At 42.1% G+C, this 18,458-nt stretch overlaps 1 pseudogene; it reads right to left on the bottom strand.

Moving 5' to 3' along the window:
- The window catches only part of LOC122127784, a 92,194-nt pseudogene that overhangs the window by 14,956 nt on the left and 58,780 nt on the right, over positions 1–18,458 (bottom strand).

Below are 18,458 nucleotides of genomic sequence, written 5' to 3'. Positions count from 1 at the left end.
AAGTGTAAAGAAATAAGCCAAAGCCACCAGAAAAGACTCATGAAAATACTCATAAATGGGTACTTAAGAGAAAACAAAAATGTTCTTAGTCAAACACTGGTAGATAGGATGGGTGGTGCCTCCATCACAGCTTGGCCTCAATCCTTAACCCACTGATGAATGAGAGTGCCTTGGCCAGGCCTGCCTTCAGTTCTGACCCAGCAGCCTTAGAAGATTTGGGTTCATCCAACCTGGTAAGTTCTAGGACAAGAGACCCAGGGGTATCAACACTTACTCCCTAGGACTCCCACAATGGAAGCTATTTGCACTTTGATCTCCCTGGGGCAAGGACACAAAATAACCTGCTTCTAGTCACAGATCACTCTCTGGGACAGTTTACTTTCTAATGAGTGAGACCAGCTTGGCTTAAAGATCTCTATCCCACCCCTCCCCACCCTACCCCAACCTCAGGGCTGGTAGAGGAAAACTTATGGAACTTACCATCTCCCAACTTTACTAGCAACAAGGTACTTGCACCTCACCCAGAAGTACCTTTTCCTTAGAGCTTTCTATAAGTTGCAGTATTCCCATAGCCCTGTTTCTGAAGAAAAACGTACTCTTACAGGTTATTGGTGGCCATGGAGGAATGCTTGGCACAGACAACCTGCCTGGAGCCTCACTGAAAGAAGAGTGAAAGATTCTGGCAAAAAGAACCAGTGATTGATTTGGCCTCCAGTGAAAACAGAAGTGTTCACCCTCTTCCTGGCCATTGTAGGTTCTAAGCAATTGAGATTTCTGTTTCACTTATGTAAAGTAAACATACCCAACAGGCTAGATCCATCCATCCCTTATATCCTTACAACACCCTGTGGGCCTCAGACAGCTTTGACTGCTGGAAAAATGAACATGAGAATGGGTCATTGGGAGAGGCCATGTCTCCCCTCCTCTCCTTGACTTGGAAGTACTGTGTCAAGCAGTTCTTGATACACTATGGGACTGGTCAGCTTCTCAGCCTCTCACTCCCTCAAACAGCTAGAATCACTTCTGTACTTAAAGCTGCCAGACACCTTGAGAAACTACCCTGGCAACCAGGAACTTGCACTCATCCTGTGAGTGCTGCTTCATTGCCAACTGAACTCTAAACACAGGGATCAGTGTTCCTGATACTGTTTCTGGGGAATGTGACTGAAATCCCTCTGATGGGACATGAGACAAGAACCTTTGATTGTCTGAAGGAGAAGTAGCATCTGGATCTAGTTTTCTTTCTCGTCAAACTGCTTTTTTGCTACTTGCATGCTTTTGAGAGATTGAAAACTATAAAACTGGGCCAGGGGGAAAAACAACAACATTGGCACTTGTCATCCTCCTCTTCAAAATAGCAGAAAAACCATGAATTTAATACTCCTCTTGAGCACCAGTCCTATATTGCTAAGATTAAATCCTTCTGGCCAAATTTATATTTCAAATACACTGAAAGAATAAAAAGGATTCTAAAGAAGAATAAGGGCTCAGGGTATAAAATGTATACTTCTTTATTTATACAAATAGGGTTTTAAAACAATCATATTTAAAAGAAATCTGCATTTTTACATTCACTGTCAGTGAGTTCCTGACAGAGAAGGCTGAGCATGATGATACATAGCAAGGTCCCACTGCAGGACAACAGTAGCTCAGGAAAGCACCATTTATTTGAGAAGCAGTAGGCAGGCTCTGGCATTCCTGTTGCACTGCTAGCAATGGGAAGTCTTAAACCTCTTCTTCCACAAGACTTCTTCAAATTCCCCCTGTTCATCAGCAGTGGCATCTTTGATTTGCTGGTACTTGGACACCGGGTCATTGATGTTGCTTTCAACCTCAGTGAACTCCATCTCATCCATGCCCTCACCTGTATACCAGTGCAAGAATGCCATGTGCTGCAACATGGCACTGAACTGCTCTGAGGTGTGCTTGAAGGGTTCCTGGATGGCCGTGTTGTTGCCAATGAATGTGGCCAACATCGTGAGGCCATGTGTGGGGATGTCACACACAAGTGTCTTCACGTTGTTGGGGATCCATTCTGCAAAGTAGCTGCTATTCTTGTTCTGCAAGTTGAGCATCTGCTCATCCACCTCCTTCATGGACATGCGGCCTTGGAAGATGGCAGCCGCTGTCAGGTAGAAGCCATGGCGGGGATCACAGGTGACCATCGTGTTCTTGGTGTAAACATCTGCTGGGTGAGCTTGGGCACTGAGAGAGCATTGTACTGCTGGCTGGCACGGCTAGTCAGGGGTGCAAGGCCAGGCATGAAGAAGCGCAGGCAGGGCAAGGACACCGTGTTCACAGCCAGCTTGTGCAGGTCTGCATTCAGCTTGGCAGGGAAGCGCAGGCAGGTGGTGACCTTGATCATGGTAGCCAACACCAGGTGGTTCAGGTCTCCATAGGTGGGCATGGGCAGCTTCAGGGTGCAAAAGCAGATGTCATACAGGGCCTTGTTGTCAATGCAGAACGTTTCGTCTGCATTTTCCAACTGGTGGACAGACAAGATGGTGTTGTAGGGTTAGGTGAGGATGATAGGGTTAGGTGGATAAAGGCTCAGCCCAGCACTGGGAACTAGAGTGTCTGGATGTTAGGGAGGAGGGGTGCCCATTAGCCATCTCCCATGGACTATGATGACATATCAAATATGAAGTTGTCTGGTCTGAAACTCTGGCCAAATGGTTCCAATCTCACTGAGTCTAAGGTGCCAGTGTCCAACATCTTGGGCAAGGGCATGACACTGAAGGTGTTCATGATGCTGTCTGGGAACTCCTCTCGGATCTTGTTGAGAATCAGGGTGCCCATGCCTGACCTGGTGCCACCTCCCAGGGAGTAGGCCAGCTAGAAACCCTGGAGACAGACACACCTTTCTGCTCACCACTTCCAGCACTGACTCCACCAGCTCGGTTCCCTCTGTGTAGTGGCCCTTGGCCCAGTTATTGCCTGCTCTGTTCTGGCCTATCAGACACAAAGACATGATGAGACACATACTCCAGGAATAATGACTTTGCTATATGTATTGTGAAGACTATAGGCTCCTCTGAGCAACTTTGGCTATTATTTTAGATACACTGGTGAAATAAAGGAAATGTTTTCTTTTTTGGGGTCCAGTCGTGGGCCTGAACTCTGGGCCTGGGCGCTGTCCCTCAGCTCTTCAGCTCAAGGCTAGTGCTCTACCACTTAAGCCACAGCACCACTTCTGGCTTTTTTTCCTGATTATATGGTGCTGAGGAATCGAACCCAGGGCCTCATGCATGCAAGGCAAGCACGGTACTGCTGAGCCACCTTCCTAGCCCCCAGGAAATGTTTTCAATGTATCTGGGACCCTACAAATCAACCAGGTTCTAAAGAAAGTAAAGACAATGTGGAGGAAGATACATTTTAACCCAAACCACGTACTTCTAAAAATGAACAGAGCCTGGTGATGGGAAGGGGTCTTAGTGGTAGAGTGCTTGCCTCACATGCACAAGGCCCTGGGATCGATTCCTCGACACCACATAAACAGAAAAAGCCAGAAGGGATGCTGTGGTTCAAGCGGTAGAGTGCTTGCTTTGAGCTGAAGAGCTGAGGTACAGTGCTCAGGCCCAGAGTTCAAGCCCCACGACCCACCAAAAAAAATGAACAGAGCCTGCCTCAATACTGGAAAAGTACTTACTTTCACAGGAGGAACAGGAGAACAGAATGGTCAGAGGGAAGCTAAGCTGCAGGCACTTGTCTGCACCTTGCTCACACATAGCTGTGCTTTGATTTCTGGTGTCCTGAAATGGTTCCCTGTTATTGCCAGGTATTTGAAAGGGCCAGCAATGCTGAAACCTTGTTGGAGGCGTTCCCTGCTCGCTGTTCATTCCCTTCAGAGGCTGTATGCAGACTGGTATTTATCTGTGCTGATTGAGTGGACAGGGACATGACTCCCGTGGACTGAAATAGGTGGGTTAGGTGAGGATGATATCTAGATGAATAAAGGCTCAGCTCAGCTCTGGGAACTGGAGTGTCTGGATGTTACGAAGGAGGGGTGCCTGTTAGCCATCTTCTATGGACCATGCTGACGTACTAAATATGAAGTGTCTGGTCTGAAACTCTATGGTTCCGATCCTACTAAGTCTAAGGTGCCAGGCTCTAGGTCCACCATGATGGCCCGAGGAACATATTTGTTGCCTGTGGGAACAAGAGTTGACTTGGGCCTATACTTGACAAGGAACTTAGGAGCAGAGCTTATGATTCTAAGTGGCTCTCAGCATTCATTATATAAATTACAGCATTTCTGACATGGAAACAGAAAAGATATCTTGAGAATGAATCACCATACAAGAGGCTTCAGCAACTTTAAGGACGTTTGCAGTTGTCTATTTCCATGCATTTTATTCCTTTGCTTTGGGCATGGTGGCTGAAATCTCAGCTACTCAGGAGGCAAAGATGAGCATCAGGCTTTGAGTCTAATGGGGCAAAAGAAAGATGACAACACCTTTTTGTTGTTGTTGTTGTTCATGGTGGGGCTTGAACTCTGGGCCTGGGCACTGTCCCTCAGCTCTTCAGCTCAAGGCTAGCACTCTATCACTTGAGCTACAGTCTAACTTTTAGTTTTCTGAGTTTTTTATTGTAGATAAGGTTCTCAGGGACTTTCCTGCCCAGGCTGGATTTGAACGATGATTCTCATTTCTCAGCCTCCTGAGTAGCTAGGATTATTGGTGTGAGTCATCATTGCCTATCAGCAAGAAGCTTTCTCTTTTTTGTTAATTTTATTTTTATTGTAAAGGTGCTGTATAGAGGAGTTACAGTTACATGAGTAAGGAAATGAGAACATTTATTGTCGAGCATTGTTACCCACTCCTTTGTTGTTCTCCCACTATCCCTTCCCTTCCCCAATTAAAAGTAGCTAGGTGCAGAGCACCAGTGGCTCATGCCTATAATCTTAGCAACTGTGGAGTTGGAGATCATCACTGTTCAAAGCCAGCGTGGGCAGGAAAGTCTGTGAGACTCTTATCTCCAATAAACTGATAGAAAACCAGAAATGGCACTGTGGCTTAAGTGGTAGGGCTGCTTGTCTTGAACAGAAGAGTTGGGGCACAGTGCATAGGCCCAGAGTTTAAGTGCCACTGCCGACAAAAAAGCAAACAAATAAAACAAAAGAGCCAGGTGTGGCTCTTCAGCAAGTAGATGTAGGGGAAATTCAAGTATAATGCTTTCCTGGGGAAAATACATAAAATTCATATTTCTTGTGTTATAATTTTTCAATAATTGTTACCAAATAGCACATTTCCCTGTATTCAAATACTCAGAGCAACCTTGGGCAATTACTTGCAATTTGCCATTTAACCTGATTTTTCAAAAGGGATATCAGTTAAAATGATATAAACATGAGTTTGAGACTGCCCCCTTCCTAAACAATGACATGAAGAAAACTGGCCATCCTGCCTGATATACAGGATCTAATAAAGACACAACATAAAATACTGTTCATAGCAGTGACACAATTCCACACAACGACTCTCAACGAAGGAACCACAAGATTAAAGTCTTATATCTTACTTAAGCAATATCAACACAAAATACCAAGGTGAGGACATCCCCAAATGTAGATCTATAAAACTCAAATACATTAAATAGCTCTGTCCTTTTGTTTGCACTTTTTCATTGGTTTATTACACAGGAAAACCAATTATCTACAATTCTGTTTGTATACAATGATGTAGAATGGAAACTCTTTATATAAAATTAAATGAATTTCACATTGACAGTTACAAAAACTGACAATCTACTCTGTAGACTTCAGTAAGGTTGTTTGTATTAGGAAAGACAATATATATCACTTAAAAGCAGTGTTTACACATTATTATTGGGTTTTTCTACATCACAACAATGTTTTTTACTTTAAAAACCTTAAAAAGAATTTATTGTTGGCTAAGTATTCATATTCAAAATGCTGAAGTCCAGAAGTGTTATAGATTTCAGGGTAAGACACTTTATTTATGCTTTATGATTTGGACTATTCACATATATATTAGTGACTGAACATCCCTCTTTAAAATTTTAAAATTTTCAATTTCAAAATTTTTTTTTAGAAATTTAATCTGTATTTTAAAGAGGGCAATGCAACTGGGCTCTGGTTGCTGAAGGGTGAAATCCTAGCTACTCAAAAGTCTGAGATCTTAGGATCGCAGATTGAAGCCAGCTGGGGCAGGAAATTCTGGGAGACTCTCATTTCCAAGAAACTACCTGAAATAGTTGGTGTCATGCCACCTCCGGCGGAGTCTGCATGAGATCGCCTTAGACAAAGAGCTTTAAGGAAGCATGCCTGCAGGAAGAGGGTGTTGGTTCAAGGCTTCCCATACACTTGGCGGCACCTTTATAGCCTCTACCTTTATTCTTACTATATTCTTCTTGGCTGTACATTCATTGCTTTTATTCTCGTTTTGACTATTTTTCTATTGATCCGTGAACAGAGCATGTTGTTTCTTTCCAGTCCAATAGAGATGACTTCTCTAAATAATAAAGACTAGGACCAAAGATTAAATGTGGGCGATGCCCCAATCAATCATCTGATGTGACGCTGCCTCCAAAAACTCCTACAACTTCACAAGCGGTTTTGCGGCTCACGCATAGTAAACATAAAAACTTAAAATTTCCAAATATGTTACAACAAGCAGAATTAATGAATTAAACTAAGCTAGATAAAGTTATCCCAGAGGCCCAGAGAGTTCTAAAAAAAGGAACCCTTGGTAATAAAAGGAAAAGAAAGATTGAAGAGATGAAGGACAATGCCTATGCCCAGAGTTGAAGCCCCGTGACAAAAAAAAAAAAAAATCCAGGTGTGGCTAGTCAGCAAGTACAGGTAGGGGGAATTCAGTAAAAGGCTTTCCTGAGGAAATTCACAAGTGTATACTCAAAAATTAAAACAAAATATATGGTGGAGGGGCTCAGGTGGATCAGGTGGATACAGCACTTGACTTACAAGATTGAGGCCCCAAATTCGAACTACAATACCACCCTAAGAAAGGCAGAAACTTCTTCCTTTTCATTAGTATTCCCCAGGGACCTATTCTGCCACAGTATTGGAAGCCAGACAGGAGACACTCACTAGCTGCCTCGTTGTAATATACCTCGATTCTCTGCAGCTGTAAGCTGCTGTCTACATAATAGTTGCCAGTGCAGTCAATGTTGTGCTCATCGCTTAGCATTTCCCCAAACTGAGATGGAACTAGAAGTGTATTATGGCCTAGAATGTTAACTGTCCAAACAATGGATTTTAAAATAACTATAAGAAACCCAAGTCCTGTTGACACAAATATTTTTGTAAAAAAATTAATTTTTTAAATTAAAAAAAGCACAAAAATTGATGGTATTTTAGTTTTGTTAATCTCTTTGCTATCTGGCTGAATAGAAGACATCTGGGTTCTCCTATGTTTATTCCATCTTACGGGATACCATATTCTGTTTGGATTCTATGATGAGAACCTGGCCTTATATGGACATGAAATTGCCAAAGCAGTAACTTGAAGACTCAGCTAGAAGGGTCTCCAGGACCCCAAGGGTCCTCAGAGCATACACCGACAACCACGGATTTAGAAAACACCCAACTTAAGGGAACTGAGATAGGGCATGAAAACTCAGAGAAATTTGCATTAAGGTGGATGAACTGTTCTCAATTATCTAATACTCATCAGTTGACAAAAAGGGAATCCTCTGTATCTGTCAGCTCAAAGACACTGCACTCCTTTCTTTCAAATCAGACCAAAAATGCATTAGTCTATTCCCAGGAATCTAAGTACAATGACTTGAGTCTCAGGTAAGACTAAGACATGCAAGGGATTTGAAACCACCCCAGACTTGCTTAAAAAACCACACCCACCTGGGCCACACAAATTAGGGAAATTGGGGAAACTATCTGGTGGACTTGATTTCTAGGATGTTAGGGACTACTATGGAGCCCCACCTACCTCAGCCAAGACATGACCACCACCACCTGCACCCTCCAACCCCGTCCTCTTCCTCCTCATCCCCCTAAATTTGAGACTAGGATCCTAGGCCAGTGTCATGCTCCCCTTTGCGCCAATCTGGTTGCCACAGTGGCTTGCCTGTATGTACACGATCTCCCTCACGGTGTAGGGCTGCAAAGCAGTTGGATGCGTGTCCTCAGCAGTGGTGTACACAGAGGAAAACAGGTAGGGCTGGGGAGCAGGAATCTGACACAGCCAACTCAGATCCCCATTTAAACCTCTGGTTGTTACGGGGCAGAGGAGATGGGGTGGACTTGATAGGCAGAGCCAGCAGGTGCTCCAACTCAGTCTGCCTACTGCTGGGTAATCAGAGATAGCTACCTGTTATCACTTAGCCCTGGCATCCAGCTGTCAGCCTCAAGTCAATTAGCACAGCTGCCACTCTATTTGGAACCTCTTGCCACACCGCCATCCACCTCCCACCCTGACTCACAAGAGAGGCTGAACCCTGGGATCCAGGAAGCAAGAGGAGGGGCTTCCTCTACACAAGGTACTTGTGCCAGAAGCCAAGAACAAGCCTACCATCTATTTTTGATAAGAGGGCCTAGAACTGAAGGGGCACGTTCTGTTGGATTCCATGACTGATTTCCATTCTGGGAAGAGTCAGGGGCTTAGGGCCTTGCCTTCATACTCAAGTTTTCTTTTCTTTTCTCTTAAAAGCAGCTTGCTTTATTACTTAAGCCATAGGTCTACTACAGTCTACTTTTTGTTTCATTTGGCTTCTGCTCCAAGCGTGAGAACTCAGCTCCTGCTCTGTGTGTGTGTGTGTGTGTGTGTGTGTGTGTGTTTGGCCGGAGTTAGGCACGTTGGTGTTAGGGCTTGAAATTAAGGCCTGGTGACTCTTTCTGAGATTTTTACTATTATTGAGATTAGGTGATTACCTAAATTTCTCTTATTTCAGAATATTGTGGAATAGTGATAGTTAGTTGAAGTCACAAACATATTTTAACCTTCACAATGCAAATTGTCATTATTATGGTCGATAAAGTTTGTGAATTCTATAAGCTTTGACAATACAATTCTATAAGCTTTGACAATACAATTATTTCTTCCAGGTGATATATACATTTCTTTCCTTTTACTTATTGTAAGACGTTCTATCTTTCACTCTCATTCGTCTCCTCTCTTTCTGAGGTTTTATTGATTTACTTAGTTAACTGAAGGGTAGATGGCTCTACTACTTGAGCCACAGCTAAACTTCTGCCTTTTTTTAAGTGATTAATATGAGACAAGAATTCCATGGGTAGTCCAGGGCAGTACAGAGAGGCTTGAAATCTGAGGATCAGAGTTCAAAGTCAGCCTGGGCAGGAAAGTCAATGAGCCTCTTAACTCCAGTCAACCTAATAGGTGGAAGATAGTAGAGCTGTAGCCTTGAGCAAAACACTTCAATTTTAAGTACCTCGACTGAACACACTGAAGCAAGTTTCATGGACTTTCCTGTCCAGTATGGCTTTGAACCATGACCTACAGATTTCTGTTTCCTTAGCATTCAGAATTATAAGTGTGAGTCAACATTTACAAATCTTTAATTACCTCTTCTTTCACCTTTTCAGTTATTTATTATTTCTTTCTTTTTGGCATTTGTTATTAGGCACTAGCTATTATGCAGATTTTTGTTTCCCTTGAAACTACCATGACCTACAACTTTGACCACAGGTAAACTACAGGCTGTTTTTCTTTTTTGCAGCTCTTTTTCTATGGCTTAAACTCAGGTCACAGTGACTGAGATTCTATTTTTTTTTAATTGAGTGGTGGTTCTTAGGTCTTGAAATTAAGTCATGATGACTTTCCTTGAGGTTTATTTATTTTTACCTTAATAGTAGCTGGTTTCACTACTTGAGCCACAGCTCAACTTTTGCATTTTTTTGTGGTTAATAGGAGATTAGAATATCAATAGAAAGTCAAGAGCATTACAGAAAGGACTGAAATCTGAGAATCATGTTTCAATGCCAGTCTTGGGCAAGAAAGTCAATGAGAAAATTATCTCTAATAACCACCTAGAGGTTGGAAGAAGTAGACCTGTAGCCATGAGCAAAACATAGCAAGTTCAAGCCCCCATACTGAACACAGTAAAATATGTCTCCTGTACTTTCCTGCCTGGGCTGGCTTGAACCAAAGTCCTCAGTTTTCAGTAATCTGAGCAGGTAGAATTACAGTTTTGATTTAGAAGGCCTTAATATGCTCCCTTTCCACCTTTTCATTTATTTGATTGTCCCTTCCCCCTTTTTCAAAGTTCATGTCCTTTATTATTAGGGCCTACTCATTTATGCTCAGTATTTAATTAATTAATTTATTGATATTGTCAGTTTTGGGGCTTGAACTCAATGCCTAGGAACTGTCCATCAGGGACACAGCAGGCACACTACTATTTTCAGACATAGTGCCACTTCTACTTAGTTGGAAAAAACAGTCACCAGGGGACCTTTTAGCCGAGGCTGGCTTCCAAATGTGATTCTCAGATCTAAGCTTCCTGAGTAGCAAGGATTACAGGCATGAGCCAGAGGCACCTGGCTTGTTTTTTTTAGATCAAAACTAGCAGGCTCTATATTTAGGCCACACATCTTCACTGTCCATGAGATTTTTGGCCTTTTGTTTTTTGCTCAAAGCTAGCAGGAACAAAAACTCAACTCCTGAGGTCTTTTTTTGCGGGGGGGGAGGAGGCTTGAATTCAAGGCCTAGTGACTCTCGCTGAGGGTTGTTTTGTTTTGTTTTGGGTATTTTGTTTTTCATTTCAAAGCTAGCAGGCTCTACTACTTGAGCCTCAGCTCAACTTCCGCCTCTATTTTTCTTTTAGTGGTTAATAGTAAATAAGAGTCCCATGGGAACCAAGGCACTACACAGTATCCTAAAATCTAAGGATTACAGATTAAAGCCAGCCTGGGCTAGAAAGTCCATCAGTCTCATCTCCAATTCAGCACATGATACAGGAAGTAGTATTTTTAAACTTGAGTAAAAACCCTCAAGTTCAAGCCCATGTCTAGCACACTCAAAAAGAAGTTAGTTGGACTTTCCTGCCCAGGCTGGATTCGAACTGTGATCTTTACATTTCAGCTTGGATTAAAGATATGAGTCTATATTATAAAAAACTAATTGGCTCTTTTCTTCTTCAAATACATTTATTTATTTGTTGGTTCTCTGTCTTGTTTTTAGGGCCTCACCAATCCTGCTGAAGGATAGAATGCTCTAAAACTTTAGTAACAGTTGCAATTTGGTTCATTTTTTGGTTTTGGTGGTTAGTAGGAGGTAAGTATAGACACTCCCACAAGGTCCTGACTTATACTGATTGCGATTCATTGTCAGGAGACAAGGAAAGTTCATGAGACTCTTATCTCAAATTAACCTCCAAAAGATTGGAAATGATCAAGCAAAAACTTGTAGATCATATCCCAGAAAGGAACACACACACACTTATACACACACACAAACACTTATACACACACACACACACACACACACACACACACACAATGGGCTTTCCTGTCCTGGTTGGCTTGGAATAGTAATGCTCAATTTCAGTGTTTTGAGTAGCTAGAATTTCAAGTGTGAGCCACCAGTTTCTTGTTAATTTTTATCATTTTTAAGACTCTTTGTGCTCTCTTGCACTTTTTAAAAAAATTTATTTTGTGGTTGTCTTAGTGCTAGATCTGTTTTTCACTTACCTTTTTTAAAACTTTTTTTCTTAGCTTTTTCTTAGCTTTTTTTATGCTCAAGGTTGCTGCTCTACCACTTCAGCCACAGTTCCACTTCTTTTTGCTGATTAGTTGGGAATAGGAGGCTCATTGATTTTCCTGCCCAGGCTGGCTGTGAACCACAGTCCTCAGGTTTGAGGATACTGTGTAGTGCCCTTGGCTTCCTGTGGGAAATTTCTGTCCTATTTACCACCAGAAGATAAAGAGTGTGGGGCAGAAGTTGATCTGTGGTTCAAATAAGAGACCCTGCTAGCTTTGAATTAAAAAAAAATACTTGGAAGTCTAATTCTGGTACTAATTGTACACTATTCAAACAAAACAAAACAAAAAAAACAAAAACAACTTATGCACAGTGACCAGGTAATAAGGATTCCTAACTGATAACCTGAACTCATTTCCCAAAGCCTTTTTTAGATATATATGGTCATTTGTGTCAGCTGAGGAGAGATTAAAGAACAAGGCTTTACAGGCCAGTTACTCAGGACTTGGAAATCAGGATCCATTGGCAAAGCTTTTCAGAAAATGACTAAAAACTCACTGTTCACAATTCCAAATGGTTCTTCCCTCTGTGCAAGGGAAAGAGGGATGAGAAGGAAGAAATATGGGAACTAAGAACCCTCAAACAAGGTAAGTTATGTTAACTTTATTAGATAAAGTAAAACATAGATGTACGGTGTGCAATCCAGAAAAGGACATGTCACCTTTGTATGGATCCCAGTTAATTTAGTTAATCGATGGTAAGGAGTAAAACCCACTATTGTATTTATAGAAAGGAGGTACATGGCAGGCAAGTCAGTTCACTAACCTCAAGGATTTTGAACATAAAGGAGTGAAAGTGTTGACTCTGTTTGGGTAACAGGAAGGAACAGAGCTGAGGAGGACTGAGATGTGCAGACATTCCCCAAGAAAGATCTCACTGACATCAAGTCTTCAGATGCATGCTGGTTGCCAGTGGCTTATGCCTGTAATCCTACTCAGAAGGCTTAGACCTGAGGATTGTGGTTTGAAGCCATCTGGGATAAGAAAGTTTGTAAGTCCTTTATGTTTTACAACTCAAGAATATTCATATTTGTTGCTAATTGCAACCCAAGGCAGTGCAATAGGATACCAAGCTGAAGAAAATTAGAAAATACACGGACAGGTATAGAGAAAAAGAAAAAAAAAATCAATGAGGACCTGGGGTCCCAAGGCTTACTGGCACTTGGGCCCCAGGTCATACAAGCAATCATATTTATTTGGATTCACACTGGGAAGGTTACCATGGATACATGCAAAAATGAAGCTTCTATATGGCAATCAGAGCCACCACAGTGAGTGAGAAACACTGGTTCCCTTTTTGTTTTGAAAGGAGAATGCAACCTAGAGAAAATCCAGACATTTGGTCTATTTTATCTAGCTTCCTAGGTTAAGTTGTCAATTCTTTTACCTCCCAGGCTTCAAGGCCTTTAAAGCACTATGGAAGGGGGCAATAGCTTAACACTCTCCACAGCTGTGCTTTTTTTTTAAATTGTGAAAATACCATACAGAGGAGTTACAATTACATTGACAAGATAGTGAGTACATTTCTTATCAAGCATTGTTGCCTCCTCCTTTGTTTCCCCTTACCATCCCTTCCCCTCTCAACCCCCCTTCCTTCCCCCCACCCCCTACCGAAGTTGTAAAGTTCATTTTTCAACATAACATCTTATACATTTCATTGTTTTAATGGGGTCACCTGTAACCCTATTTATATATATATATATTTTTTATTGTGAAAATACCATACAGAGGAGTTACAATTGCATGGGCAAGATAATGAGTACATTTCTTATCAAGCATTGCTGCCTCCTCCTTTGTTTTCCCTTCCTATCCCTTCCCATCTCCCATCCCTCCCCACGTAGCGCCCCCCACCCCTCCCTCCAGGTCTTCCTACATCCCCCCAAAGTTGTAAAGTTCGCTTTTCGACATAACGTGTTGTACATCTCATTCTTGCAATGGGTCCACCAGTATCCCTATTTAAACAATTTGTTTTTTTTTTCCTTCCTTTCCACAAATTATACCAACATCAACTACAGTGAAAGCAGGGCTAATACCATGGGGAGGTACATACAAAGCCACAAAGAAATCATTTTATAAATATGTTGGAAACAATCTCAAGAAAGAAAAAAAAAATTTGAATCCTTATCTTGGGGTTCATTTCACGTAACATCAACTTGTCTGACAGTTTCTGTTTGTCTCAGACATATACTAGTTATTTCAAATAAGGGAAACCATGGGACTTATATTTCTTTGGGCCTGGCTTACTTCACAGAGCTGTGTTTTAACCTTTGCATAGTCAGCTCTCAGCTTTCTGAGTACTATTCAGGTGATGTTCCAACCTCTCAAACCTTTTCCAGGTTCAACAGCTCAGCTTGAGTCTCCTACACCTATTAATATTAATAGTATGGATTACAAACAGTAAAAAGAGAAAAATAACATTATACATTTAAACAGAAATAACTGACTTCATTCATTTATACAGGACAAAAAATTTAGCACTGCTGTTTAAGTCACTAATAACACTTTTTTAAGATATACTTTCATGGCTTTCATAAAACTTCCTATATACTCCCTAGAGTGTCTTTTTACCTCCCATTTTTATTTATTGCATTTGCATAGTAGTATATCATCCTTAAAATCATATCACCTCATAATTAAAGTTTATCTTGTAAGTAAATACTTGTGAGACTTCAATAAAATATCAAAAAAGCTGAAAGTAGAGCTGTGGCTTAAGAGCTATAGTACAAGCCTTGAGCAAAAGAGGCTCAGGGGCACTGTCCAGACCCAAAGTTGAATCTCTAGTGTCCACACATACACCCCCCCCCCACCCCAGACCCCACACACAATCAGATGATAATGTCTACGAAGTTCTTCCTTAGGATGATCTTGGTGACGTCAGCAACTGTATCAAGTTTCTCTCTCTTACATGCATTTGTGGTAGTAGACAGCAGAGTCACTGTAGTATAACACATGTCTAAGACCTGGCATTAGCAAAGGCTATCATGTAACATAGCCAACATATAGTCCAGCTCTCTTGATGGTAGATCTGCACATCTTGGGACTTGATGGGACCCATGTATTCTTCAACTAGCTTTCCTATCCTCTGTGCCACCTGCTGCAATGATTCATTATCCACACCAAATAGGCTTTCATAACCTTTCCCTAATTATCTGAATACTGGATGCCAGAGATGTCACGGAGACACTCTGTGGCTATTCCCCTCCCTGACAGTCCATTTTACCTCCTATGCTCTCCTCACAGATGTGGGCAATGGTCTCTGAGAGACTTCGTGCCTGATCTTGGAAAGATTTAGTTTTATTGTATCCATAAGCTTTGGGAAATCATGCAGTGAAGGGTCCAGGTTAGGAACATAGCTCCTCCTTCTGGAGGTTTTCCTGTATGTTCTCTTGGCCATTGAACAGAAGTAGGGTCTCTGAAAGGGAACTTATATGGTGTTCTCTGTCTGTCTTGGTCCATATAACATAGAACCACTTTCCCATCCCTTTAATAATTTAGACATGCTCCATGTGATTTGTGCTGCACTGCTCTCAATGTAGTAACAATGTAGAGGACACAACTGGATGTTGTGGGGATAGCTGTCCATACTTGGGCATGAGTCCCCTTCCAGGCAGGACCCATAACTCCATGCTGGGAAAGTGAGAGGAAGATTAGCTGGCTTATATCTGTGTAATCTGAATGACCCCAGGAGGCATTGAGGCCTCCTCTTCATGCCCATGGTCCCTCAGCATATTGATAAAGAATGACACACCATGCCCAATCATCACCAAAATGCTCACCTGGTCCTGGGCATTATCACCACCGTCTCACCCACTTCTAGCAAATTCTCTTTTTCAAGGCCTTGCCAATCCACCTCCTTGCATTCTCAGTTAAAATACTGCTGTCCATGAATAAAGAGCAGAAGACAAGGAAGCAGGTACCCTAGGGAAAGTAAATACTGGACCTCTTCCATGGTGAGAAGATAATGCAACCTGCAACTATAGAATAGCGAAGGAGTTAAGATGGTTGTGCACACAGTTTGTGCAGAAAAAATGCCAGACCTAGTATGCCCTGTTCAGAGTTTCAGTCCATAATCGTCTCTAACAAGGACATCTCAGGTACAGATAAACCAAGTTCATAGTGTCTTTCCTTCTTTTATTCTGTGCCTTTCTGGGGCTTGCACTCAGGAAATGGATACTATCCCTGTAGTTTATGTTTTTCCCCTCAAGGCTACTGCTTTACCACTGGAGCCACAACTCTACTTCTAGGTTTTTTTTGTACATAATTGGAGATAAAAGTCATACAGGCTTTCCTACCCAAGTTGGCTTCAATCACTGATCCTCAGCCTCATGAATAGCTAGGATTACAGGCTTGGCCACTGAGCCTGGCAGCAATACTCTTCCTTTTTTATTTCCTTTTCTTTATTTTTTTTTGTAAGTTATGGGCCTGAATTCTGGGCTTGGGCACTGTCCCTCATCTCTTCAGATCAAGGCTAGTGCTCTACCACTTGAGCCACAGTGTGCCTTCCAGCTTTCTTTCTGCTTATATGGTACTGAAGAATTGAATTCAGGGCCTCATGAATGCAAGGAAAGCACTCTACCATTGAGCCACCTTCCCAGACTCATCTTTCCTTTTCTTAAAAAAATATTATTAGGAATATGACGTTCAGAGGGGTAACAGTTAAGTCAGTTAAATTAAACAGTTGTCAGGTAATGAATACATTTTTTGGGGACAATTACACCCCTTCCCTTGCTCTCAGTTTATCCCTTCCACTGTGGCTTTTTTGTGGTTAACTGGAGATAAGAGTCTTCCAGACTTTGCTGCCCAGGGTGACTTTGAACCACAATCCTCAGACATCAGTCTGCTGATGAGCTAGGATTAGAGGCTTGAACTTTAAAGTCAAGATGACTGTTCTGAAGATTGTTCTATATTGCCTATGGGCTGTGGGCCTGAATGGACTTAGGCAGTGAATGCCAGGCAGGTCTGTCATCCGGAAGCATGTGTCCTACTTAAGCCTGACTGGCTCTCAGAACAGATAGGTGATGCTTTCAGAGCAAGAATCAGTGTGTACTAGCTCAACAGAAGTCCTCACTATATTTATCTCATTCAACAACTACTGGGTTGCTTATATTATCAACACTTTCTTTCTTAAGAACATTTGTATTGTAAGATTGAAGTAACTACAGATTTGTAATGGCCTAGGAATATATGTGTGTTATCAGATTTAATATCCAAACTACATAACTTCTCTGAATCATGTTTTATTTATCTTAAAGTAGTTCTTGAATAATACTCTTTATTAGTAATGATATTATTAATATAAGTATTAAAGTTCTTCAAACAAGTTTCTCTTATTAGATGAATCCTTACAGTGACATTGATATTACTTTCTTTTTGGGGGGGGGTCCAGTCGTGGGGCCTGAACTCTGGGACTGGGCGCTGTCCCTCAGCTCTTCAGCTCAAGCCTAGTGCTCTACCACTTGAGCCATAGTGCCACTTCCAGCTTTTTTCTTATGTGGTGCTGAGGAATCGAACCCAGGGCCGCGAGCATGCCAGGCAAGTGCTCTACCACTGAGCCACCTTCCCAGCCCCAAAGATTTTTTTTTTTTTGGTTGGCCGTGGGGCTTGAACTCTGGGCCTGGGCACTGTCCCTCAGCTCTTCAGCTCAAGGTGAGCGCTCTAACACTTGAGCTACAGTGCCACTTCTTACAGTGACATTGAAAGCATCTTCTGGAGCAGCAATGGAAAAGATACTTGGTGAATACTAAGAATGAGGGATGAGAAGTGTGAAAAACAGAACTAAGAGACTTACAAGTGTGACTGGGAAACATCTTCCACAGAGCAGAATCCCAGACTTTTGAAGGTTAGTCGGTCTGAGATAGGTCTTCAACCAGTTCACGTGACCACATGGGTGAGTCTCAATGTTGCCACATAGATATTATTTTGATTCCTATATGAAACACTCATGTCTGATGGGCTTTCACAACACCAGATTTATGAAAGTTTGCTGTCTTCTTTCCTTCAATATTACTTCACACTTCAATATTGAGTGCATTTTTTCTTTTAAAACATGAAAACTCAACACCATCTTTTGGACTGAGGTGTTTCCTGTCTCCCTAAAAATAGCTCTGTTATTTAAGAGGCTTCCTGACAGGTTCCAGTGCCTCACTTCTTTAATACTAGCTACTCATGAGGCTGGGATTTGAAGATCAGAGTTGAAGCCTGCCATGGTAGGAGAGTCCATCAGAATCTCATCTCCAATCAATTAACAAAAAAGCCAGAAGTGGAGCTGTGGATGAAGTGGTAGAGCAGCAAAAAAGGCATAAGGGCAGGTTGCACTCAGCCTCAGCCTGAGCCCCAGCCCAGCCTTCAGGCACACACACACACACACACACACACACACACACACACACACACACACACACACATGTCTTCCTGCCAGGCTTGTCCATGGGGTCCCATTAAATCGTTGGAGACCTGTCTTCAAATGGACTCACCCTTGTATTCACATTAATGTGGAAATTGGCTCTCAGTCACCTATAGATCTATTGGTTCAGGTTGTGTATTTTGCATCCCACTTCCTCTGCTTGTTTTCTGAGGTGAGTTTTGTAGCTCAAAACAGCTGCCCATACACTTCAAGATGCTGCTTATGGTCCCAGGGCCTGCATTCACACTCCAAATGGAAAAATAAAGTATAACCTGAGACCGTCTGCTTACTTTGAGGACCATCTATCCAGGCAAGGGCAGCTCCCTGTGAATAGCATAC

Source organism: Dipodomys spectabilis, unplaced genomic scaffold (genome assembly GCF_019054845.1).
Source record: "Dipodomys spectabilis isolate Male_0828 unplaced genomic scaffold, ASM1905484v1 ptg000312l, whole genome shotgun sequence".
Taxonomy (NCBI): Eukaryota; Metazoa; Chordata; class Mammalia; order Rodentia; family Heteromyidae; genus Dipodomys; species Dipodomys spectabilis.
Note: the sequence above shows the minus strand (reverse complement) of the source record. Positions and strands in the feature narration are given on the sequence as shown.